The sequence below is a fragment of the Gallus gallus genome, chromosome 6 (assembly GCF_016699485.2).
Source record: "Gallus gallus isolate bGalGal1 chromosome 6, bGalGal1.mat.broiler.GRCg7b, whole genome shotgun sequence".
Classification (NCBI taxonomy): Eukaryota; Metazoa; Chordata; class Aves; order Galliformes; family Phasianidae; genus Gallus; species Gallus gallus.
In genome coordinates, this window is record NC_052537.1 from 8,833,034 (window position 1) to 8,858,285 (window position 25,252).

General features: G+C 46.8%; 1 protein-coding gene across 10 annotated transcripts in view; it reads left to right on the forward strand.

Annotated features, from left to right (window-relative positions):
* The window catches only part of RTKN2 (rhotekin 2), a 220,277-nt gene that overhangs the window by 114,193 nt on the left and 80,832 nt on the right, over positions 1-25,252 (forward strand). The window contains exon 22 of one of the 10 annotated variants that reach the window (XR_006939533.1): positions 22,905-23,034. The exons of the other annotated variants lie outside the window; for them this stretch is intronic. The gene's annotated coding sequence lies outside the window, so the exon portion shown is untranslated. Of the gene's footprint in view, positions 1-22,904; positions 23,035-25,252 lie in introns of those variants that run through there. 10 annotated transcript variants of the gene reach the window in all.

The following is a 25,252-nucleotide window of genomic DNA, read 5'->3' on the forward strand; positions in this document are numbered from 1 at the left end:
TTGCCCAACAGTGCTGCGAAGCCACTGAGACCAGTTTTATATGAGCTGCCTGGACAGCTGTCTCTTCACATAGTTGTGAAGCTGTTTCTTCCTGTATAGCGGAAACATCTTTAAATTTTCCCCATTGGACTGATTTTATTTTATTTTTTCCCAGAGCATTCCTACAGGTGCCAAAAAAAAAAAAAATCCCAAACCCGTGGAGTCCAAATCTATCTGCCTGTCTTCAGTGCAATGCCCAAACAGAGCCAGCTCTGCTGTGGGGCCCGGTATCGCGCACTGCGTTCTTCCCTCTCATCCATGCACTGCTGTTGACTGCTCTCTGCCTCTTCTCTGTTCAGTTTTACAGCCTTCTGTATTTCCTTTGGACCACGCTTGCCTAAGTTGCTTATGACAGTGTCAAGCCAAATAATACTGATCTGTCTACCATTTATTTGGGCTAATCTAACAGTGGCTTAGAAATCATAGAGACTCAGCAGTCTCCCATGTAATGCATCCAAAAGCTCAAATCTCATGAGTAGCAGGACTTGGAACAGTGCAGCAGTGACACGTAAAATCACAGTATCAGTAGTAAAACACCAGAACAGTCTGAGTGACGTGTCAGTTGTCCCTTTCACTAATACTGAAACTAGATGTGTGTTTTGATTCGAACAGGCACTCTAAGGAAGCTGCTTTCACCACACGGACACATGACAATGCTGATGTTTATTCTTTTCAGTCTATTGCATGGAATTAATACCATTTCCCTTTAAAGTTGATCGCCAGCTAGTTTTTCCCTCTTCCCCTTCTCCTGGCAATCTCAGGGAAGTCTGACTTGTAGTGCTTGAAAGGAATTCACACTGAGCACACAAAACAGGCCGAAAGTAGCCAGCACAGCAATCCCTGTCTGTGACACACTTGCCTGTCTACCGTGGGCTTCATGCTGTCTCTGCTGGGGTTTGGTGGTGAATGCCTCACTGGGAGCAGCTGCAGCTCTGATAGGCAGCAGGGGTAATACAGGCTCCCAAACTGTCATGATGGTATTTCTCCCTGATTAAACAAATACTTTTGTTGGCTTTCGTGGTTCTGCATCCTGCTATTTTGGTACCATGTGCTGCTCCTGAAATGAACTGCTTTGCTGAGACACTTTCTAGTTGTCCTTCCAGTTATATTTTGGTAACATACGTGCTGTCTTAAGAGATTTGTACTTCTGACTAATATTGAGCAGTGGTTTAGGCCTTGCAAAGAGGCAGCAGTTGATTCAGAGAGCCAGCGGTCAAAGGGAGAGCCCAGCAGGTGTAAGCTGTGCCTTACAGAGCTCTCCTGTTCATTGCTCTTTCACCAGCCATGCCCATCTGCAAGTAACTTCACCAACATCATCTGTGAAGGGGAACAAAAGATTTACAGTGAGCTTCCACTAGGTAGTGAACACCAGCATCAATTATCTTGGTCTTTCCATCTGCCCCTTGCAAGCTGACACCTTTTCCTGAGCACTGCCTGTATTTTACCCTTGCATTCAAACACTCCAAATTCTTGTGGTTTCTGTCTTCCCAGCTCCAGAAACAAAGCAACCTCCTAATCATTTCTTCTGTAACTCTGTGACTGGAAATGAAAGTGTGAAGGGAAATGTAAAGTCTCTTCCTGTTGCTTATTAGTCAGTGTAATACATTTTCTAGTCTCGGAGAGATTACAGTAATATTTTATGCCACTTTTTTTTCTAATCTGCTTTCTCAATTATCAGATCCCTTGGAGGAAATCTTTTCAATTCAGTCATCAGAATAACCAGAGTTGGTTTGTGTGCTGCTTCCGTTTTCATTACTTTAGCTTGTATCATGAAAGGGCAGAAGGAACACTCGCATGAGTGCTGGTCCTCAGCTCATCAAAGAGCACAGCAGAATGTGAGTTCCTCAGTCGCTCACTCCAAGTCTAAGGCTGTTGCAGTGTTCACCTCTATTTTTATCAGTTTGTGTTTGAAGCTTTGTTCTGTGTGAGAGGTTAGTTCTGACTGTAGTTTTAGGAGTCCAACAGCAAGAGGAAGGAAAGACATCGAACTTCAGGGCAGAGAGGTGAGAGCATGACTTTGCTGTCATGGCCCAATCATTCCTTCAGTGAGCGTCAAGGATTATAAATCATCACATCCACTATTTATTCTTTTTCTCACTTAAACATTTGGTTGTGCCCATAAACTGCGTGAGTCTGTAAATACAAGAAAATTCTGCTTTGATGCCTTCTGTCACGCCAGCAGGGTTGCTGGTTTCTGTTTTCCTTCACGTTTCTGTTCCTAAACCACCTTTCTGTCTATGCCCTGTGCCAATGTTGCTCTGAGGAGCTGGTCATTGTTTCCATGTCAGCTGAGATCCACTCATACTGAGAGAATTCACAACCTTTGTTGGCTTGCTTTGTACGGTCGGAGTAGTGAAGGATGACAAGAGTGAGCGAGCGGATGTCAGACCTGGGTCTTAGTGGTGCTTAAATCAAATAGGGCGTAGTGGCACACAGCTTCTTCAAAGCCTCCAGGTTGTAATGAGCCATAGGGGCTGCCTGCACCTCTGCCCTGCACAGAGTGGGATGTAGGCTGCCTGGCTGAGGATGCAGTCTCAGAGCTGGGTGCAGGATTGGGTAGGCTCTGCATGGAGCATAGGCATCCTGCCCTGGGCAGTGTGGGTATGGGAGGTGATTCATGGGAGTGGAGATGTGGCGGGGAGGGCTGGAGGGAGGCAGAGATCCAGTGTGGGGAATGCAGTCGAGGGCCGAATTGTGGTTTGGGTACAGGCTGCAGGAAGCAGGCTTGGGATCTCGCTTGGGAGGGTGGGAGCAGGGGGAGAAGAGTGTGACTAGGGGTGGGAGTCCCTGCCAGTGGCACCCAGCTGTGTGCAGCAGGAAGGCAGCTGCCTTTGAGACCCCTTGTTTTATGCTTTTTTTCTCTGGGGTGGGGCTGGTGAGTGTGTGTTTGTGTGTACAGAAAACCTTCACGTGCAACCTGCTGCAGAGAAGACAGATGTTTCTCCCATATGAGGGAAGCTGTCAGATAACTGATATTGTGAAGCACACCTTTTAGAAGAATTCAGTTGGATACGAATTAGCCATAATGAAATAAGTTTAGTATGGATGCGTTTATACGGAAGCATGAATGGAAGTATCCTTCATTACAGGGCTTTACTGAGAGGGTCAGAGATGTAATTATTTGCAGCTGTTCCAGGCTTGTTCCTACTGTCAGTGTAAATACTGGAGATGAGTGCACAAGCTGGCTAGACTTTGGGCTGACCTAGACAGCTTCTGGAAACTCAGGATATACTATTCCTAAAAGGCTCTTAATTTTTCCCGTCCCACCCTGACTGCAAACATTCCTCCTCCAGCCAAAATGTGGAGGAGAGAGCAAAGGTTCCGGTCCAGCTCCCATTGAGAACAGTGACCGGTCAGGGTGAGTGTGGCTGACAGTGGGTGTCAGCAGCCCATACAGCGAACCACTCTGATCCTGGCACATTGGAGTCCATGGTGTCCGTCCAGGTCCTTATCCTATCTGGGGTTTTATAAGACTCTGGAGTCAGATTTTGTCCTGATGCTGATGCAGGGACCTGTCAATTTGGCAACAATTTCCTCTTCCTCGGGAAGTTATGCTATATTGCAGCTGGTAAAAGACATTCTATGCTCTCTGTCTGCTGCAAGAAGCAGAGCAAGAAGACAAAGTGAAAGGGCTCTTAGGTAAAATAGCCTACCCACACCATGGTGAGAACACATGGATTACAGGAGTGCTGAAAGATCTCACTTCCTCTAAGGAACACTGTAGATTGCCTTGTTAAAGTCAGAAGTCAGTGTAAGAAACAGGATGGAAGGGTTTTGCTGTAAGAATAGTAGTTTATGATGAGCACAACCATTGTAGCATCTATCAGTTTACTGTTTACTTCTCTCAGTAGTTATACTTCAGCTGCAAATGGTTGGAAAAAGAAAAGCCACAGTCAGTGTAATTGATTACTATTTGGGCTGGTCACTGAGCATGTTTATTTCTTATTATTTTTACATGTTGTTAAAATCTAGTCTTGTTGTGTATGTAAAAATGATAGATTCATGTCTGGCTGTCCAAAAAGTGGTTCATCCAGAGGGAAAACACATGGGTCAGCCCTTGGGAAAGCTTCCCAACAGATCACTGTGCTCGTCTCCACTGGCTGCAGTGGATCCTCCTAGATCTGTTGGAGCTTTTAGACATTAAGGTTTTGAAAGCCTACACTCCTTGGAAGGGACTCCACAAACTTCTTAAGAACTGTTTCTCCCCTTGTTACTGGTGTTGGGAATTGAGGTCCCAGCTTGGCAGCGTACACCGATGCTTTGTCTGAACTGGGGATGTGAGCCATACTTTCCTGCACATACAATCTGCTCTGCACACAAGGAACCTATTGCTTCAAGCAGCAGTGACTTTGCCAGCCTTGCCCCTTGTTCTTAGGGCTGAATTTGGTCTCTAGAAATCATAATGAGCTTCTTCAAGGGTAAAATCCAATAGGAAAAGCTTTTCAGGGCTTTTGAACACCGTGTATTATCCACATAATACATGATGGCCATAGGACACAACCTCAGTGAAAAGCGACCGGGTGCCCGATAGCTTTCTAAATCTGAATGCTCTTTGCTGCTCTGTACAACAGGCGTGAGCAAACACAGCTGCCACTTAACATCTCTGATATTATTGTCCCACTGTGCTAATAGGGATGAGAATGTAAGATTTTGTACCTCATTTTCGCCGTGTGCAAGCTTTTATTCTTACAATAGGAACTCCACTGAACAATGCACTTCCACGCGCTTCCATGCGTGCTGCTGCCCCTATGGCTGCAACTAGCAACTGCTTTGATTCAGGCACAGGCAAATTAGCACTTCTCTTTCTTTGCGAGTTCCTCCTCTCCATTTATTTGGAAATGCATTCAGTTGGCTATGCCAGAAGTAGGATTTTCAATGAAGAGGTAAATTTGTTTTCCTTACTTGAATTATGCCTTTGAGGTATGAAAGATCTTGATGTTTACTGTGAGGTACTGAATAGACTTCTTGCTCGTGCTTGGGGGTGGAGCGAGCCAGGCAATGTTTGTGCCTTACTGCAGTCTGTGGCATTTGGCAGCATGCTGCTGCCCAGAGAAGGAGTTCTTTGCTGTTTGCAGACGGCATAGCCCTTAAAACAAGCAAATAAGAGGAGCAGTCAGACTGAAAACTCACTTCCCACCCTGGTGTGGAATCTGCTGGTTTCTGAAACTCCCAGGTAGGATGATATGCTGTTAGCCTTTCTTCTCTGCCTGGTCACCAGTGGAAGCTCTGCGTTGGATGGAAACCTTGTGCCATGGTGGCTGGGGAGCAGCAGCAATGTTATCGTGGGGAAAGGACAGTACCTGCTCCTCTGAGGCAGACAACAGAAGAGCTTTGACATGAGTCAGCAGAGGAAGAGGGGACAGGCAGGCAGCCTGCACCAGCCTGGGCTCTCACCTGGCAAGTGGCATAATGCAGTTTTCCCCAGGTCACTCAAATACTAGGAGCAAAATCAGTCCGTTGATTTAGCAGACTTTCCAGAGACGGATCTCAAAAAAGAAGTGTAACATGCACTAGAAAGACAATATAGGATGGCAGTCACTCAGGTCCCCTGCAGCAGAGCAGACAAGCTGGTTGAGTGGGAAGTAGCTCTGTGAGCATCTTAAGGTTTTGCTATCTCTTGGATAGAGGTGATTTTAATGCAAAATTCCATGTCATTGGAAATTTTATTTAAATTTTAAGCAGTTGGGAACAGGGCCATATTAAGACCAGACTGCACTTTTAAAAGTTGTAAGGTAGAACTGCTTTAAATATGCCAGCCTTCCCAAAGAAGTGCTGTCTGTCACGGTAAAACTAAAAAGAATGAGAAAGCTATGGTTCTGGGCTGCTTTTAATGCAGTCTGTCACAGCTCACTTCCAGACATGTTATCAGTGCGTACCTTAGGAGGTTTAATGACACAGTCTTACTCCCAAAACTCTGAATTTCTTTAAGCCAGTTTTGCCGACAGACCGCCCTGACAAATCTGCAGGAAGGAAAACGTTGCACAGTCGAGGAGGAATTCATTCCTTGGTTATACGCTACTTCCTTCATATTTTTCATAGAAACAGATGAAACTTAAATTCCAGAGTGTGATGCTACTGAAAGCGATAGTCTAGTCGCAAAAGGGTTTTTTCCTGACTGCGTGTCTCTTTCCAATCGATGTTTATTTGTATTGCTGTCTGAATCGGTTTTGGACACTGACCTTAAGATGTTTCCCTAACTTCAGACCTCACGATGTGAAATATGATTTCCTTAAACCCATGAAGGAAACAAATTGGATGGGACTGGTTATTTAGATGACATTGTGCAACAAAACTTAAGCGAAAAGCCTTTGGAAGGATTCCAGGCCAGCTGCGGCTCGTCGGCTGTGGCTGACTCAGAGGACATCAGACGGTCGGTGCTGGATGGTGCTCTGCTTGCTGACACAGTGACTTGGGAGAGGCTTCAGGAATGGTTGATGAGAGGGGAGGGAGGTGGAAACCAGCACCCATCCAAGGCATTCTTGCGTTGTTGACGATGACCTGTGCAAGGGAGGGCCCTCAGATTGAGGTGAGCGTTGGGCACTGAGCAGCAGCCTCTGCCTGTGTTGTGTTGGCCGAAGCTGCACTGCATGCTGCTCTGTCGGCAGCTGGGCTGCCAGAGTTGCTCCGGGCGCTGGAAGCGGTGGGCTGTTGTGCGTCCATCTGGAGCCGACTGAGGCCGTCCCTAAAAATAACCTCCTGCCTCTGAGTCACACATCACCCATCTGAAAAGAATCGGATCAGTAGTCCTCAGCCTGCAGCACGCCCGGAGCCCTCTCCCCATGTTTGGAGGAGAGGGGCCCCTTCCTGGCCACGCATGGGTACCTGCGGCCTCACTGAAGTAGCTGTGCCCTTGTCCCAGGCTCAGGGACTAATTAGCTCTTGTGCTGTCACTGGCAGGAGAAAGTTACTGCGTGGTAAAAATGCGCTTGTGGTTGCCTTTGTAAGGAGTTCCAAGGACTTCACCAGGACTTGATAGTGGGGGCTGTGGTAGAAGCAGCCATGCTTGCCTTTTAGAATGCTTGCTGCGGTAGAAGCTGCCATGATTGTGGTGGTAAATGTTGACGTTTGGCAACTGGGATCTGCTGGAGTTGATCAGTTACTTCAGTTTGTGCATGTTGAAGTCTGCAACTGCTGCCTGAAGAAATGTGGCGGCTGGTGAGCTGTTGGGTCTTTTGCAGCTCAGAAATAAGTTATTTTGTGTGTGAGCCTAAAGCCAAATAGCAGAGATCAGAGGCTGTGAGGAGTAGCTGCCATCCTGTTACCAGCTCCTCACCACAGTGTCCCACTATGGTTCAGCATTGCTCCATCCCTGCACGATGGGTACAGGAATGGGGATTTGGAGGCAAAGTCCTCTCCGATGACTTTCGGTACCTCCTGCCTCCATTCCCATTTCTTCCTTTTAAGGGTGCAGCCTGAAGGCACGGGTTTGCCACGAGTGTTTCTTTGCTTAGAAATCTGTAGCTTTTGGAGAAATTCACCTCCATGTCGCGCCAAGTCTTATTGACAGAAACAAGTGCTTTCTAAGAGCAAACAGTAAACTTCCAACCCCTTTATCTTCCAATAAATAAGAAGTATTGGTGGCTGTATTTTGCAGCCTTCCTTGCTCGTGTCGTGGCTGAGATGACAGAGGAGAGGACACATGGACGTGCGGGTGGTGGCCATTGTACCTCCTTTCTGGCACAGTAGTCCTGAGGAGCCACATGCCTGCTGCAGAACACTCGGCTGACTCACTGCTCAGCACAGCCACAGCCTGTGTATGGGGCTTTCCAGGGCATCCCAAAGGAGACCTGCTCGCATGATTCAGATCTGGGGCTTGACAGGCCGCAGTTCATTCTGATTCCAGACATGGTTTAAAATAACTCATGGCTTAGCAGCTTGACTTGATTTTTCTTTTTTTGTTTTTGGTCTGTAAGACATTTGTCTTTATGACCTTCCTATCAAAGCTATTGGTGCATTTCTGAAATTAGTATATTCAGGAAGTCATTTGTTTAGTTTGGATACCGTGGTACACCGGTTTTCCCATCACTGTAATACAAGGGACTAGATAAAGTGAAATACCTGATCAAATGTAGGAATACAGTTCTCTTTCCTGAAGCTGTGAGGGTCTTCTCTTTGCCTTCATATGCAAAGTGACACCATAGCTGGAATTCATATTAAAGAAAATATCCAGCAGCACTATCCATTTCACCTCCACAGCCGTATTTACCAATCTTAATAATAGTGGTTACGTATCCGTGGTTCAGTTTTGCAGTTCTCCACATATGTTAAGCATACAATTTCCTGTTATATTTTTGTTGGCAAAAATAGAACTGACATTTTTCACACAACTTGGTTTTTATTTGCTAATATCCGTATAAAACACTAGATTTATTGACAGAAAGTTTCAGAAGGACACCCTGCTTCCCCAGACTTGAAGGCTGTAGAAATTTCGAGTGCTGAGGAAAGAAATCGACATTCCTCTCCAATTCCATGACACTTCCAGCACTGTCAATAAAGCCCTGCTGTTTGCCAGGCTTTCGTTTCCAGCTGGAGCAGATAGCGAAGAGTGGGGCACACCCTGATTGCACCGAGTTACCTTGGGCAGCACCCAAGAAATGACCACAACCGCTTTTATCCAAGTAGATCCATCAGACTGTCCCACCTTGCAGTAACTAGCTTGCCTTGAGACTTCCTGGGTCATTACTGCAGGTTTTTGAAAGAGGACGTGGGAAGCATTGCAATGTTTTTGTCTGCTACACCCTGAGAAAGCATGTTTCTGGACTTCTAAAAGTCCAGCTGCTACGTGAGAGCTGCGAGAGGAGGAAATGAAGTCAGGGACAGACACAAGCCTGTGGATGAGCCTCTTGAAGGGAAAGTGGGGAAGGGATGGAGAACGGAGAGAGGAGGTGCAGCTGAAGCCTCTTCCCGTCCTGTTCGCAGCATGGCCCTATTAGCTTTGCTTGCTCTGAGGTTTGGTGTTGCAAGGAAAAATTCCAGACACATTACTCACTTATGTTAGAGTCTGTTGACCCGATATTGTAAGCTGGGAAAACAGACTTGAAACAAAGAGGCCAGACATGAGTGAACAGAATGGTAATGACTTTACAGTAAATTGTCATTTTGAAGAGGTTAATAATATGCTCGTATTTTACTGAATTTATTAAAACTCTTAGTTAAATATTATATGTTACTGGAAAGGAAATAAAATTTTATTTAAGTGGGAGCATTTTAATTTTATCACATTTCCTTTGATTTCCTTGAAGTCCCTGAAATTGATTTTACAGGATTTTCAAAGTGGATGGTGTTACAGTTTTGCCACGTTTGCTGCTGAAAACAAAGAAAGCAATGCTTCAAGATTAACATGATTAAGAACCAAACCCTGCCAAAACGTACACGTGTGTGCATGCAGTATTCTCCGTGCACTAATTCAGGCTGCTCACATGAGTAAAGTCAAGAGTCTAATTGCATGCAGGTATTGTTTCCTCAAAATTAAGTAATTTGGTTTCTGGGGCTGTGAAGACCTGGTGTTATGCAGCTCCCATGACCCCTGAAATAAGAAAGCATTGTAAAGACTGCATAAAATGACTTCTTTTGTTAAAATATTACTGAGATGAATGCTCCCCTCTCTGCTCCGATCGATATAATCTGAATGTTACATCATTTCATCTAAAAGAGCTGCAGGTTTATATACTTTTTCTGTGCAGAGCCACATGAAATGAAAACTAATGAGGTTCAAAAGGTTTCTGAACATTTCAAAAAAAGTTTCATTTCAGTTTCCCATCTGGAAACTGCCAGAATCGAGGGGGGAGGGGCCCTTATTTCTTCCATGAGATCCTCTTGAGATCTTTTGTTGATGTGGATTTGCCCTTATGAACCCACAAGGGGTCTATTCCCAGATGTTTCCCTGCCTGCTATTTGGGGCAGGTCCTGGGTGCTCTCCCACCCGCCATCCCTGTGGTTGGCCGCTCTGCGTTGGCTGTCCACGGAATTGTGCCTCCTGAATGCTGCTGGTGGGAGGGCAGAGCTCTGTGCAATGACCCTGGTGGGCTGCAGGTTCCTTGGCTGCCTTCTGTGGTCCTCTGGGGAGTCGCACCAAGGATCGCTGGTCTAGAGATGCTCCCATCTTGCTTGCTCTTCAGGTTCATCTTTGCAAAATTTCAGCGCTAGACCCCTTGCTGCAGTTGTTACAGCTAGGACTGTGTCTCTTTCCAAAGAAGTGATCTTTGTTACAAATACATTTAGAGGCAGACTCCTTTCTTGCTTGGCATTCTTGCCTGTTCTTTAGTTCTCCCGCATCCTTTCCTGATGAAAAGTGTTTTCACAGGCACCTCGTAAGGTCTTGGCCATCCCCTGCTCATGGACTGCTGCTCTCCGATGACAGGGCTCTCCCATTTCAGACTGAATTAATTACTGTATTTAACATCTGCTAGCTCCCTGGAGCAATTAACTTTTAATAACTCTTCCCCTCTCCCCAGGATGGCTGGTTTTGTGCCACAGCCCGGCTTCTGGGAGCCTTTTGTCTTTCCATCTTGACACCCAGGACTCTCAAAGCATTTAAATGGAGGGTGAATGTGATCTGCTTGTGACAGCTGCCCCAGTTTAAGCCAAGATATTTGTAGGTATAGATTTTAAAGGATGATTAGTGATAGTGGGGCGGCTGGTTGTGGCCCCCATACTTGAGCTATCTTAAAGGTGTCCTGAATTTTTAGTTTGGCATGATTTCCTCTTCCAGGCATCATGGTATGCCTTGCATGTCCCAGCTGTCTTTCAACTGAATACCTAAGCATGAATTATTTCCAATTATGAGAAACTTAAAGTGAAGCTAAATCTACTGTAGGTGCAGGCTGCTCTAGCTAATGTCATATCAGAGTTCCTGAAGTATATAGGTAGGCAATGTTCCAGGCCAGAAATCTCTTCAAGACCTGAATTGCCTGCCGTACTTTCCCTTCTGGCAGCGTGTGCACCTCCATGCAGACCGATGTGGGCAGACAGGAGGTGAGCCAGCAGCAGGAGCACTGCCAGGGAGCCCCTGCACTGCCCCCGGCCCAGTGGGGACACAGGGAGCTGCACTGCCTGCCCCTTTCTCTGCACTTGAGGCAGAAAAGGCCGGTGCTGAAAAAAGCATCTCTGCATAGGTACCAGCAAACTCATTTAAATGTCACTTAGCTGACGTGTAGACACAACCCTGCAGTTTAAAACACACTATCTGCTCATAATGGCTTCAGGGGGAGTAAAGGCAGCTGTAATTTGCCTGTGGGATCAATAATTACTCTTGAGAGACTGATTATGCCTGGATTTAAGGACTGGAAAGTATGGAGTAATGCCCAAGTTAGAAAGCTGCATCTTTGCCAATAGCAGCGCTGTGGAGAGCTGGAGGAGCTGTGGCCTCAGGGCGTGGGCTCAGGGCACGTGGGGCAGTGGCTGTGGTGAGGGCACAGGAAACCCACATCCCACTTCCTGAGGCCACAGCAGTCCCAGCCAGGAGCTACGTGGCTGCACAGCACTCTGCCCTGAGCCCACGGACCTGCAGTTGCCTTGGTGCTGTGCATCTCCAGCCAGGAACTGTCCTCTTGCAGTTAGTGCGCCCACAGGCTGCAGCCACCTCCTCTCTCTCCTGCTCCCGGTGTGTGAGCCTGGCTGGCACTGCCTTTGCTCCTTGCTCCCGGTGCAGCCCACGTCCCATTGCTCTGACACTTCTCCAACTTGTTAAATCCTCCATTTATGATGTATGGCTCCAGCATTCGATACACCTCTTAGCTCCTTGTCATTTATGGATCACTGTCAAGTTCGCGTATCCCACTAATAAATAACAGAATAAATAATGCCACTGCTGAATTGCTGAGCAGCATTCCCCTAGTGCCCGTGCTGGGGGGCTGATCTGGTACCTCTTGCTGTCCCACTTAATGACTTGCTGCTGCCTGGATGGCAGCTGGTTTATGTTCACTTTACTCCATTATAATAACTAGGCAGCAGTTCCTCGCTTTCCGCGAGCCACCTCTGTGGCAGAGGTTTTGTTAAAACTGACAAATGACTGCTTTTCCACCACAGAAGTCTTCAGTTTTACTGTCTCTCTGCTCAGCGACTGCTAGGGCTAAAAGAGTGTGATCATTAAAGTAATAGGTCCTAAACACAGAGCTGGCATTTGCTGCGCAAGTGAAAACAGCAAACAAGAGCCATAGGTGACTCACTAAGAGGCTTTGGTGTGATGTGTTTGCCGTGGCTCAGCAGCCAGTGGAGCACGGGAGACGGCTCAGCACATGACTGCAAAGAAAAGTAAATTAAGGGGCAGGAAAGCCAAAGAGAGCTCCAAGCAAGATGCTGATACAATTACAGCAGAAATGAAACCCAAGCGCTCTCTGAAGAGCTGAGTAACATGTATGGTAGAGCTGTTAATGTACCTGACACAATACCTTTAAAAGCAAAATCCTGTTCATTTCCTCCGGCACGTTTCTTCCATGCGGAACGGGACGCTCAGCGGGAGCATAATACTGAAGGCAGTGCAATATGTGCTGGCGGGCAGCCAGCGGCAGCCTCTCCTCCTGGCCAGCCCGGCTCTGGGGCTGAGGAGCCTCTCCCCTAACATGCAGCACTGCCCACCGGGCAGCACCAACACTGTGCCTCGTGTCTGAGTGAGCTGAGGAGCCACCACGTGGGGCTGCCCAGGGCTTGGATTTGGGGACTGTGCATCTCTGTTGGTTGTGGAGAGGGGTACTTAGCAAAGGGACCCCGGTGCAACGGAAGTGCAAGTGTAGTGGTTAGACTGTGAGAAACCAGTTGCAGCATCAAGGCAATGCTGCTGTGGCTGGTTGTAGCAGCATTTAATCTTGTTTTAAACAGGAAATTATGTGTTTCTTTGAAGCTCGCCAATCCTTTGGCTGAGTTTAGACACCATCATACAAATAGATACTTTGGAACATTTGGAAGCTGCCCGGTTTCTTGCAGCTCTGGCTGTGAGACAGGCAGTGTTTGGCTGCGTTGCACTGGCTGAGGCGCAGGCGCGCGGTCACTGCCTGCCCCCAGTGTCACCCATAACAAATCTGTTGTCACTGGCCATGTTAGCATCTGCTGAGCCTTGTCTGTCATGGGGCTGCGGTTTAACAGACTGCGGTTTTACACTACGGTCTTGTTTGAGAGCATAATTGCTTTACTGTAGTAACAAATCAGTTTGGAAAACAGAGACCAAATGATAAAGTATCTAATAAAGAAAATTGAGAAATCAGATTCCAATACATATTTGGCTTTATAATCTGAAGCACTAACAATATGGAAGCATCTATTGTCGCTGCTGGTGAGAAGTCAGACCACGGTAGTATCTGACCAAGTGTTACAGGCAGGGAAGAGAGAGGAAGCAAAATAAAGAGTGGAGCTGTGAACTGCCACCTCAGCTGTGGGCTGTTGGTGACTGTCCTGAGCAGCAGTGGTACAAAAGAGGTAACCTTGCAGTTGTGTGAGGCTGTCGCGCGTTACAGACACATCACCAGCAGGGAGAGAGCTGGGTAATCTAGTATTTCCCAGCAAGGTTGTTTCAGAGAAAATGTAGATATTTGTATTGACAAAATACATCCTGGTTATTTTATTCTTCATGCAAACTGTCTTCTCTACAAGCTGTCACTGAGATAATGGCCCTCCAAATTGCGTCCCAAAGTGCTCCAGAGGTACTGCAAGTGTCCAGCAGCAGGCAGCCCTATGGCTACCAGCCCCAACCTCAAGCACTCAGCCCCTGCAGCATGCTATGAACTCTACCTATGGGCTGTTCCAGAGCATTGGAAGAAAGCAGCTGGGCCCATATGGGGGATGTGAGCACTAGTGATTTTTTCCTTCTCTATTTGACCTAAATAACATTGTTTGGAGGAGGTGACTGCTACTTCTGTAAGGAAATCATGTCTTTAGGCATAGTAGGCATGGAGTTCTTTCTCTCTTTCTCTTTCTCTTTCTTTTTTTTTTTTTTTTTGGAATGATATGTAAATATCACAGGTACTGATGGATGGCAAGCTGGACATGAGCCAGCAATGTGCCCTCGCAGCCCAAAAAGCCAACCATATCCTGGGCTGCATCAAATGCAGTGTGGCCAGCGGGGCAAGTGAGGTGATCCTGCCCCTCTGTGTTGTGAGACTTCATCTGGAGTACTGCGTCCAGATGTGGAGTCCTCAGTACAGGAGGGATGCGAACCTGTTGGAGTACATCCAGAGGAGGGCCATAGAAGTGCTCCAAGAGATGGAACACCTCCCCAGGGAGGACAGGCTGAGAGCGCTGGGGCTGTTCAGCCTGGAGAAAAGAAGGCCCCGGGGAGACCTTTCAGGCTCTAACAGGGGGCCGTAAGAAAGAAAGGGGAGACCCTTTAGCAGGGTGTGTTGTGACAGGACAAAGGAAATGGTTTCAAATTAAAGGAAGGGAGATTTAGATTGGATATAAGGAAGAAGTTTTTTATGATAAGGGAGATGAGGTGCATGCACAGGTTGCTCAGAGATGTGGTAGGTGCCCTGTCCCTGGAGACATTCAGTGTCAGGCTGGACCAGGTTCTGAGCGACCTGTCCCTGCTCACTGCAGGGGAGTTGGACCAGATGACCTTTAAGGGTCACTTCCAACTCAAACAATTATATCATTCCACAATTCTGTGATCACCAACATTCATTTTAAATCTCTTGGGTTCATTTTTTTGGCATGGGGCATTGTTGAGACAAAAAGTCTTCTGATGTATGAAAGCACTCTTCCTCTTAAATGATATGCAATGTACTGATATGAAATAATACTATGAAGGAAAACAAATAACAGCAAATAGCATCTCTAATTGGTCCTACGTACATTTGAATATGAGTGGGAATTAAGTGCTCTGGACTATTTTTAAAGGATGACACTGCTGCTTTCTCATGTTTTTTTATACTTGTTTGTAATGACTTGTTTGTCTATTTGGCAGTACAGTTTCTAATAAGGCTGAGTCAGGCCCCTTGGTAGACACTCTACATGTTTCCTGAAAGCGGGCACTAAAGGAGACTCCCAGGGACTCCCTGGCTCTGTTCTTATTAGTTAACAGGCTCCAGCAGGGTGCCTTTTGAACCAGAAAACACAGGTTGAAGTATAAGGTTCTTCTTGTCTCCCAGGGCCCTCCGAGGAAGGGGTCTTCCCCTCTGTTCATGTTTTCTAGCCCAGCGTCTTCCGTGTTGTTAAAGCCCCAGTGCTTGCCACTGCTCCCAGACAAGCTACCAGCTCCATTGCCACTGAAGCTGGTTTGGGATGCTCCCCACTCCTCCTGGGGGCATGCCAAGCCCTCCTGGGCCTTGGAGTCATCCCTGTCCCTGCTTGTGCTTCATCTCCGAAGAGGGCACCCCAAGCTCTCTGAGGAGGCACAGCCCCACTGAATGGCACAAACAGTGCTGCAGTGAGGCACACTGCCTGTCTATAGTAAGAGATTGAGGCATTTGAACTGGGGTAACTGCAAACTCGTGTCAATCTGTTGTAGAAACTCGAGACTGCTTGGTAATATCCAGCTTTGCAAGGTTGTATCTTTGCAGGTTTATTTACATTGTTTTGTGGCTAGGCCCTTGCAGAAGTTGCTATGGAAGGCAACAAGAACAGCTCTCATTTTCTGAGTCCTGGCTGAAGCGCCGAGACAGCAAATCACATTCCTATTTTTAATCTAAATAATTCAAAGGGGGGAAAAACCCGAGCATCTTTGTCTATAAAGACTTTGTTTATACTAAGGAAAGTTTACACAGCTTGCAGAGAATTAATTTGTAGGAAATGAAATCTCTGTATCTTCTCCATCTTATACACGTGGTCTCCACCTCATTCCAAATCATACTGCCACTTGGGTTAGGACTTCAGGGTTATCAGGAAGATTTCAGGCTTCAGAAAGAAGAGCTTTTAACTTTAGATTGAGAAAAAATGAGCAGAAAGAATGTGTGCAGAGTCTTGCTTTGTGTCCACTTGAGAGGAGATGGGCTCGGTTAATATCCTGACCTAAGCAGACAGATCCTTGGAAAACATGGATGACAGTCTGCATCGGTTCCACCAGGTGCAGCTGGGAATGCCCGTTTGCCCTGGCTTTGGTCTATCAGAGGACCAGGTGAGGCGTCTCAGCCTGCTGCAGCCTTCTGCTGAGCTTGGTAGGCAGAAGTTTTAGGAAGGCACGGCCAAATTATGGACAGTGGCACCACTGCGGGCACAGAAACGTAAGGGCTGTCAGAACAGCAGGAAAGCGGGACTGAGGTGATGGCCGGGCTCTGACTCCTGCTTCCCATTAGCCCTAAGGAGGGGTCAGGAAAAAGTTAAACTTTCCGGTCAAAGCCGAGTGGAGGGCTCACAGTGTCTGAGGTCATGTTAAGAATGTAAAGACAGACTCCTGAATGAACTTCTCATGTCTGCTGATCCTCGCCTCTGCACATCCTGCTCCCATGGGCAATGGGAATGACAGAATTCTGAGTTATACTGGTAATATTTTTAGCCCAGACTGCAACAAAAAGTACCGGACATCTTATGGGAGAGCACGTTTCCACAGGCCTTCAGAAACATTTGGCTGTCATCTGAGCCTCAAACACCAATGTGTCCATCAACTAGCTGAAACCAGTATCCCTGCGCACATGGAAGGTGCTTGTCCTAAAGAAACACAGTACCTATAACAAAAAAGCACCAAAGGGCACTTGAAATCTGTGAGCAGTGAAAACTTCAGTAACAGTGAGCATTTCAGGGTGCAGAGGAGGACTGAAGCACAGGAGCTAAAATTTCAGCAGCATCTGTGCTGAGTGGGTTGGAAGCGTTCTGAAGGGCTCTGGGAGGCTGCCGGGATGTGCACTGCTGCGAGGCTGTGGTGTGCCACACTGGTGGCACTGGGGCCGCCGAAAGAGGCCAGCTGGCCATTAGCCTCCAGCCTCTGTGGTCCCTGTAGGCAGAAACCTTCCTCACACCTGGAAGTAAATCCCCAGCTGAGTTCATCGGATAAACAGGAAGGAAGCAGAAGTGTCATGGCAGTGTTTTAAAAAGATTTCTCTTGCCTTCCTCAGAAGTTCATGTGCTCCCGCGGACTCAGCTGGCCTTTGCAGCTCTCTTGACCTTCCTTGTTTAACCTGGCACAGCCTGAAGTTTTCCATTAGGCAGGCGTTCACAGTAGCATCCCCCCCCGCCATGAACGTCCGAGTTGTGGATTCCTTAAAATAATAGCAATGATAAATAAATAGTGCAATCCAGAACTCCTGTGAGAGAGGAGGATGAAGCTTTTGTAGTAATTAGGGATCAAAACATAAAGGGAGAACCAGACAGGAAATAACGGGAGGACGGGACGCAGTGGGATGAGATGTGACTTGTCGTGTTGTCGGCTGGTGGCCAAAGGAACCAGTAGGCTCTGTTCTGGGCTGGGCTGGGTTGTGGTGCTCTCAGTGCATGGTATCTGGTCTCTGGGGTCAGCGAGGGCTGCGATGATGGCGAGCAGTCGCTGCTGTGCTGCTTGGCTGGCCCAAAGAGGCACCCCAAAAACGCAGCCATCAGCACGGGCAGGCCTCTGTGTGGGCTGGCTGTCCTGCTGGTGTCCTGCCAGGGACTCGATCCAGCGCATCTGATGAGTGCTAAATTCACTACCTTTTTTTTTAAGAGGGAAAAAATTAGATTTATTTTCAAGATGGCTCACAGTGTCTTTAACTTCCTTTCTTCTGTGGAAATAAAGACCAGCGCGTGGAAGGAGGGACCTCTACCACATAAAATCGATATCAATTACGATGCTGTAAAAGACCAGGCCGTGCATACGCACTGCAGAACGACAAAGCCGCGTCCCCTTTGTGCAGGGAGTGCTTAGCTCTTTCATGGCATTTGTGGCTGTAGTGGTAGTTGAGCTATTAAAGGAACAATTGATGAGGCTAGCTGACGTCAATACTTGAAAGGAACTTCACCTGTTTTAGAAGCAAAAATAAAAACGGATGTCTGTTAAAAAATATAATTTAAGGTAATCAGAATGCCATATAATAAGAGCTCTCCAGCACATAATTGGTGTTCCTCTCTTATTTAGCATAGCCGTTTGTCTGTATTCAATTTGCTCACATGGTTTGGTTATTGCTTTTGGTTATTACCATCTATATGTAATGGTGAGTAAACTTCTGTCCTTTTTTTTCTTTCCTTTCAAAATGGCCTCGTGTCATTTTGCATTTAGAGAGAAAATACATATACATGTGGCTAGGCCAAAGTCCTAGGTAGGTTTAGCAGTTGCAGAACACTTTATTCAAAATTCAGAACTTGTCTGGCTCGCTCAGTTAGCAGCTGTGTGTGAGCGGGAGGAAAGGAGTGGGATTTCACTTCAGAGGTAAAGCTGTTAAGGTGCACCTGCTCTCGGTGCCGCAGGATGAGGGGTTTTCTGCTGGGGGTCAAGTTACAAGTCAGCCTGCTGGGGTTAGTGCCAGGAGCCCTATCGCGGTTTTCTAATCTGTTCTGAGTCGCTATGAAGCCTCCTGAACTTCTCTGCTAGCTCCATGTCAGTCACGGCTGGGCTGAGGCGGGGGGGGGACCTCTGGGGGTTGTCTGGCCCCATCTGGGACAGGACCTGAGACTGAAACGTCATCATTGAACATGACAGTGCAATGAGAAATCACAGAAGCGCAAGCGGAAGTAAAGGTTTTAGAAGCGTCTGATTAATGGATGAAGAGCTTCCTTGAACGCTGGATTAAGTGGCATCTTTTGCCCTCGTCCCCTGTGCTATGCTTTTCAGCAGGAGAAGCTTGCTTTTATCCCTTCCCTTTGCCGGAGCTCCCTCCCTGTCCAGCCCTGCTGTCCCCACGTTTGCCTGCCCATGTTATCAGAGCTGACCCCTTAGATGATAGGTCACCTGGTTCTCTGTCCAGAACATATTAATTTGAAAAAGATCATCAGCTTTAACAGCTTTCCTTTTCTGTGCCAGCTGCTGTAATTTCTCTTGTCACCTCTGGGGATTTTAGCTCAATAACGAGACAAAACCATGCAGAAAAAGTAACAAAGTCCCTACTATAAAATGGGCTTTTCACGAGGAATGTTCCCCCCCAAAATAAAGGCTGGCTTCTCTCCTCAGATGTGTAGGAAGACCAGCTGACATGTGCATATCCGAGTACCATATTTTGCTGAATGTTTACTGTTATGAGATTTCTGATGAGATTAGTAGATGACCTCTTAAAGCCCTTTCCCACCCAATTATTTATGATTCTGGGCTGCTCTAAGTTCTCATAATGGCTCCTTTATGACTCCTTCCATAGTTTACTTGCTATTGAAGTTAAATGAATTGGTTAGTAAATTCCTGGATGCCCCTTTTTATAACTCAGTTGAGTGCTGTATTTTGTTGCTCTGAAATCCTCTGGCACCTCATCTGTTCTCCATGAACTTTCAAAAATCACTGCTCAAGGTATTGCATTTGCTTCTATTAGCTCTGTTAGCAATCTCGGATGCTGTCATTCAGTCCTGTGGGTTTATAAATACTTCCCCAGGAATTCTTTTCATCTTCCCTTTGATTTGCTTGTGGTTCAGTCAAATCATTGGTAGAATCCAAGCCTCGCAATTCTTTCTTTTTATTATTTTTTTCCATTTGATTACAAAAAGGCAGCACTATTGGCAAAGAGACCTCAGTTTCCCAACGCAGGAGTAGTGGTCTTGGTTCAGGCAATCAGCTGAGCCCAGGAAGACTGCTTCCTGCTGGACAGCTTCTCTGTGTGTGACTGCAACCAACACATTGGCCAGAGAGCATGAGGATTATCCTTCTGTAAGGGGAAGTTGGTAAAATACGAGCACATACCTGATCTGGAGATCAAGACCAGCATTGCTTGAATAGCTGACCATACATCATTAAATCCTTTTTACTTCAAATTCCAGTTCTGACAGCTCAGCAACAGGTCAGAAGGGATATAACAAAAAATGGGGTTAAGCAAGTGAACATTGTAATGAGAAGAATACAAATTAAAAGCCCTCAATATCTGTAACAACCCATTGATTTTAAATGTCCTGATAGTGGCATAATTCTCATTGAATCTTGACTGATCTGGGCTTAGTAAGAAATAGACAGGTAAGTGCTCCCTTGAAAGTATGAACAATTTTTAGTAATTTGGACAAAAAAGTAATGAAATAAAATCAGTAATTATTCAGATTAGTTTTCAATTACTCCCATATGTTACAAACTAACCTGTAGTAAAATATGGGTGAACTCTAATTCCCCATTACGTGAAGGTACATTTAAGCATATGAGAAGCAGCCTTAGCAGCAATCAAAACATTAGAATACAGAACCTACGAGTAGTTATCAGAGACCCCTTCTGCTCAGTGAAGCTCACGGCAGTGAGCCCACGGTCTCTGGACCAGCCATGTCTCTGAGCAAATGCCGCTCTCAGACCTGCAGGAGGGCAGTGCGGGTAACTGTCCCAAATCCCTCACCTGCACTACAGTCGTAACGGTTTCAATGCAGTTGGGAAAAAAAGTGCAAAGGTCCTGTATCTGCACACATATGGATATTTACACTTGTGAATCAGAGCAAGAATGCTCGTGTGCAGCATCCTTAGTGTATGTGTTGGTCTCCGCGGGGCTGATGTGCGCATCCCGGGTGTGGATCCTTGGCACAGCCTGTTTTCCTGCCCGGTGTTCATCCTGGGCTCCGAGCAGGCCAGCCCTCCTTCCCTGCAGGCTGTGAGTTGCCTCCATGAGAAGCTCTGCCTGCAGAGAGGTTGCTGCAGCAGCTTCAGGAATATGTCTTTTAGAGAATGCTTTTTCCCACCTTCTGCCATTCTCAATCTGTGTGACATTAAACCTCTTCTCATACGTTGTGTCCCTTCTTTATAGGAGAGAGCAACACTGGCTGCTTTTTGTCTTCTGGATTTCTCCAGAAGTGCACACTTTTTGGGTAGCTGCTCAGTGTAGTGGCCTCCCTGCATGGATGCAGGGCACAGCAGAGATCAGTGTTGTCTGTCTGCACTTGCAGACCTTGAGTTCCACTCTGAAAGACGCAAGGGTGGAGTGAGGCTTTTGTGGAAATAAACAGCATTTATTTAACCAAATATTGTCGTGGCTTCTGAACTCAAATGTTACAAATGACAAGAACTAAATTATTAGATTTCACCAAATGGAGACGTTATCTTGATGAGTGGGTGTCTGTTAAAATATAGAGCTTTGGAAGAGCGTGTTGCATGATATTTGCAAACAGCCCAAATCCACATCATCCCCGAGCTCCACTCCTGAAGATCACAGCACTGTGCCTATCCTCCCTGATGCATCCTTTCTGCATGAATTGTTTTGTCGAGAGAATCCTATCTAGTAATAGTATTTTCCTGACACCTTCAGTAAAGCACTCCTTGTCCTCCCTTCTTCTTCCTCCCCCGCAGTTTCATTTGCTTTCACACTTGCAAATGTCCCTTCTACAGCTGATGGCTCACCTCCTGTTAAAGGAAATATAGCAGAAAACTAGCCGATAGGTCTGCCTGAGAGAGGTTTCTGGTGCTCAGACATAGCCGTTGCACCCAGAGGCCACACTGAGTATGTGATGCACAACTGCACCCACTGGTGCTTACAGCTGAAATATTTTCTGTGGATGTGAACAACAACAAACTGTCCTATGCCTGCATAAATAAAGTCCTGTACATCAGCAAGCAGGGTCTATCCATATTCATGAACATAATTGAAGATTTTTTTCAGATAGCCATCTAAGTACTTACTGTAGAAATGGGCATTGCTGAAATCCAGCGCAAGTAAATGACGCAGGGTGGAAACAGACTCCTCAACATGCTTAAACCCGTGTCATTTATATTCCTAGAAGTATCACATTTTCAAAGCTTCCTATAAGTGTGAAGTGTATCTCTGTTTCCCACACACATTACTCCAGAGACATCAGTCATCTGTTAAAATAGGTTCTGTAACAGTCTGAGAAACGTTGCTGTATGCTGTGTGTTTGTTTTGGCATTGGTGCTCCAGGCAGATGCATGGGAGATGGGACAGAGGCATGAGGGGATGACGGCTGACCGAGGGGCCTGGGACAGCTGGGAACAAGGAAGGAAAGGCAGGGAATTTGTGAGAAACCAGGCAGCTCTCCCAGTGCTATCACCTCTTAGAAGCCAAGTGAATCAGCAAATGTGGGGACAGGAATTCACACTTTGTGTGCACACATGCAGGCATGTCACAGACCTTTCCATTGGTACCTCCCCTAGCATCCCTGCTCACTTCCTAAAAAGCTGAACGGAAAGGTTGCTTCCAAGGTGCCCAGTGGCAGGCCCAGCCCCTGGGTTCATCTGAACCAAACGTGCATCCCTGTGCTGATAAGCAAGTAAAAGAGGGGTGTCCCTGACAGCTTCACTCAGCAACTGCTGAAGCCAGGAGGGGATGCTGAGGGACATCCTCAGGCTTTTGATATGGTCCTACACCGCATTGTTGTCTTTGAATTGGAGTGAGATGGATTTAAGGCTGTACTGTTAGGTGGATACAAAATTGGCTGTATGGTCTGAGCCAGAGGGTTGTGGTCAGTGACGTTATGTCCAGCTGGAGGCCAGTCACTGGGTGTTCCCCAGGGGCCCATCTTGTGATCAGTGCTCTTCATCACTGTTATCAATGACATACAGTGGGATCAAGCACACCCTCAGCAAATTTACTTATGGCACTAAGCTGAGTAGTGCTGTTAACACAACAGCAGGAAGAGATGCCATCCAGAGGGACCTGGACATGCTCTAGAAGCGTGCAACTGAATGTGGATCTCCAAGTAGATGAGCTGTAAGCTAAAGGCAGCAGCACCAGCTCCTGCTGCCAGGAACACCACATGCAATTATGCCGGTGTGGCGAGTGCTGCTGTGGTTACTTGCAGACACCTCATGCTGCAGTGAGGCAGCCGGTAAACGGATCTGAGCATGCTCTGCCAGTCAGTGTAGTGAGCTTCTTAAAAATTATGAAATCTGGCTTGATTCTCTTCCTGCGCAGACCTACTGAATCCACGTATGGAAGGGACGATGTTCCTGTGCAGTGCTTTGAATACAGAAAGGTTAAATTATGGGATGAGCTTCGCTTGTGTCTTTCCAAAAAATCTGATCCAAGCAATGGCCCTGTGGGCTGCAAGGTAAGGTAGCAGCTGGGTTTTTTCTCTTCCCAGGTGGCCCTCAGCTGACTGGTGCTTGCATGTGCACAGATGGCAAGGTGTGCTTCTTATGCCTTCTCCATGTTTTGTCTAAGAGCGTGCTATGTAGGATAGTGGGAGAAGCAGCAGGAGTGGCAGAGTTTGTTGTGCTTCTGCTTCAAGAGAGTGCTGCTGAGTTACTGCTTAGCAATCCAGAAGCCTGCTGCATCAGTAGTATTTAACATGTCCAATTACGGCCGTCTTTGTATTTTATGATAGGATTATATTAACTGGTAATATACCTGCAATCAGAGGGACAACAAAGAAAGCTCTGTGGCTCTCTTTTTTTCCCCAAAGAAACAGATTTTCTGTGCGTGACAGATTGTAGGCCTGGTAGAAACTGTAATAAACAACATCCAGGCCTGTGGCTTGCAGTCAGTCTTTGCAGATAGTATGCACACACCAGGGTACAGATCTCTGCAAAGCGTCCTTGGTGTTAAGAAGCACTTCCTGCAGAAATGCCTGGCTTTGCCTTGTGATTGCCCCACAGGCTGAATTCTGCAGACATTCCAGACACAAAATGATCTCAAATTGGACCGACGTCTATACAAAATAAACAGCCAGAATGTACTGAAAGACAAAAATTTGCGAGGTATGTCTCAGTCTACAAACAGTCAGCCCTGCAAATAAAGTAGCAGGGTTTGGAAAACATACCTCAAGGTAATGGCTTCTCAGCTGGAGGCTTCAGAGGCAAAGGCTCTTCTTTCTGAAAGGCCTAGAGAAGAGCTGGCTCTCCTCGGGCACTCTGCAGTCACACCATTGCATAAGCACTGCGAGCTGCTCTCCCTGTGCTCTCCTACAAGTGGCCTGTGTTAGCAGAGCATACTCACAGGAAACTATCAGAGAGACAGCGTTTCATTCAGATGCTCCTCCTAATGCAGTCTCATGCTTTGCTGTACAGTCCTGGCTTTTTTTTTTTTTTTTTTTTTTTAATGAATGCGGGGATGAAGCTTAACCAGGAAAGGAAAGCAGACTGCTTGTTTTATTTACACACTGTGTTCTTTTTACTACTCTTTCTTCTGTGAGCTGTTTCCCTCTCCCACCCCTGCCTCCCCCTTCCCTCCTCACTCCTGCAGCTGGAGGTGTGTGGCAGGCAGGTGGGCCCATGAAGGACCTAGAGCAGCTCACCATGGCAGGGTGATCTGTAGCTAGGGGAGATTTTTCTTTTAAGTTGCATGGCTTGTGATTTGTGTTACTGGGAGCATGGGCTTCAGGTACGTGTCCCCGTCAGCTTGGCTGGAGGGTCACTGCAATGTTCTTTGTGACTATGAAGAGTTTACAATGTTGTGCCATAAATGAAGGCAGTCAGATAATGGTATCTTGGTGTCTGAGGAGGGGAGCCTTGCTGGTACGCTAACCTGTATCTGAAATCCCCAGGAATGTTATACACTTGCCAAATGGGAGTGCAGAAATTCAATACTTTATGTGCTGCTGTGAAGCAGAAGTGAAGATCTGGGCACAGGTACAGAAACAAATCTACGTAATACCAAACAGGTCAGAGTTCCACAGAGAAATGGCTCCTTTCACTGTTAGCCATGCAAACTGCCTTTCAGTTCTTGCTGCACTGTTGTGTGCAGCACCGAGTAGCGATATTGGTGCCAACCATCCGGAGTCCAGAGGGGTGGAAGTGTGGCCATGTGGCAGGCTTGTTTCAGGGGTAAGCACCATCCCCAGCGTGCCGCAGTCTGACAGAAAGCCTATCAGGTTGACACGAGGCAACAGGATGCTTGGATCTGAGGCTGGCATTGAGGGCTGAGGTGCTGTAGGGGACATGTGGGGTGGGGAACGTGGCTGGGATCCGTGGACCCACAGAACGGAAGGGTATGGCTCTGCTCTCAGTGCATGGTGCATGGTGGGAGAGTAACAGCTGCCTTTTGGTGGCCTTTCCTTCAGCCTTTTCTCCAGGTATGGGGTGTGTTATCAGCTCAGGACTTGCAGACATGGGACCTGTGTTTGGGTTACAAGTTTGGAAGTTACCCATATAGTTATTGCTGTACACACCAGGGCAGTGAGTCAGCCCATTCACAGAAGAAAGCTCCAAGATGAAACCAAATATTTGTTTGTGAAACTCTGGAGGAAACAGAGCCTCGCAGCCCTCCCCCTCCCGCTTTCATCTATCACTGTTTTTAAACCATATAAATGAATTGTAACGCCA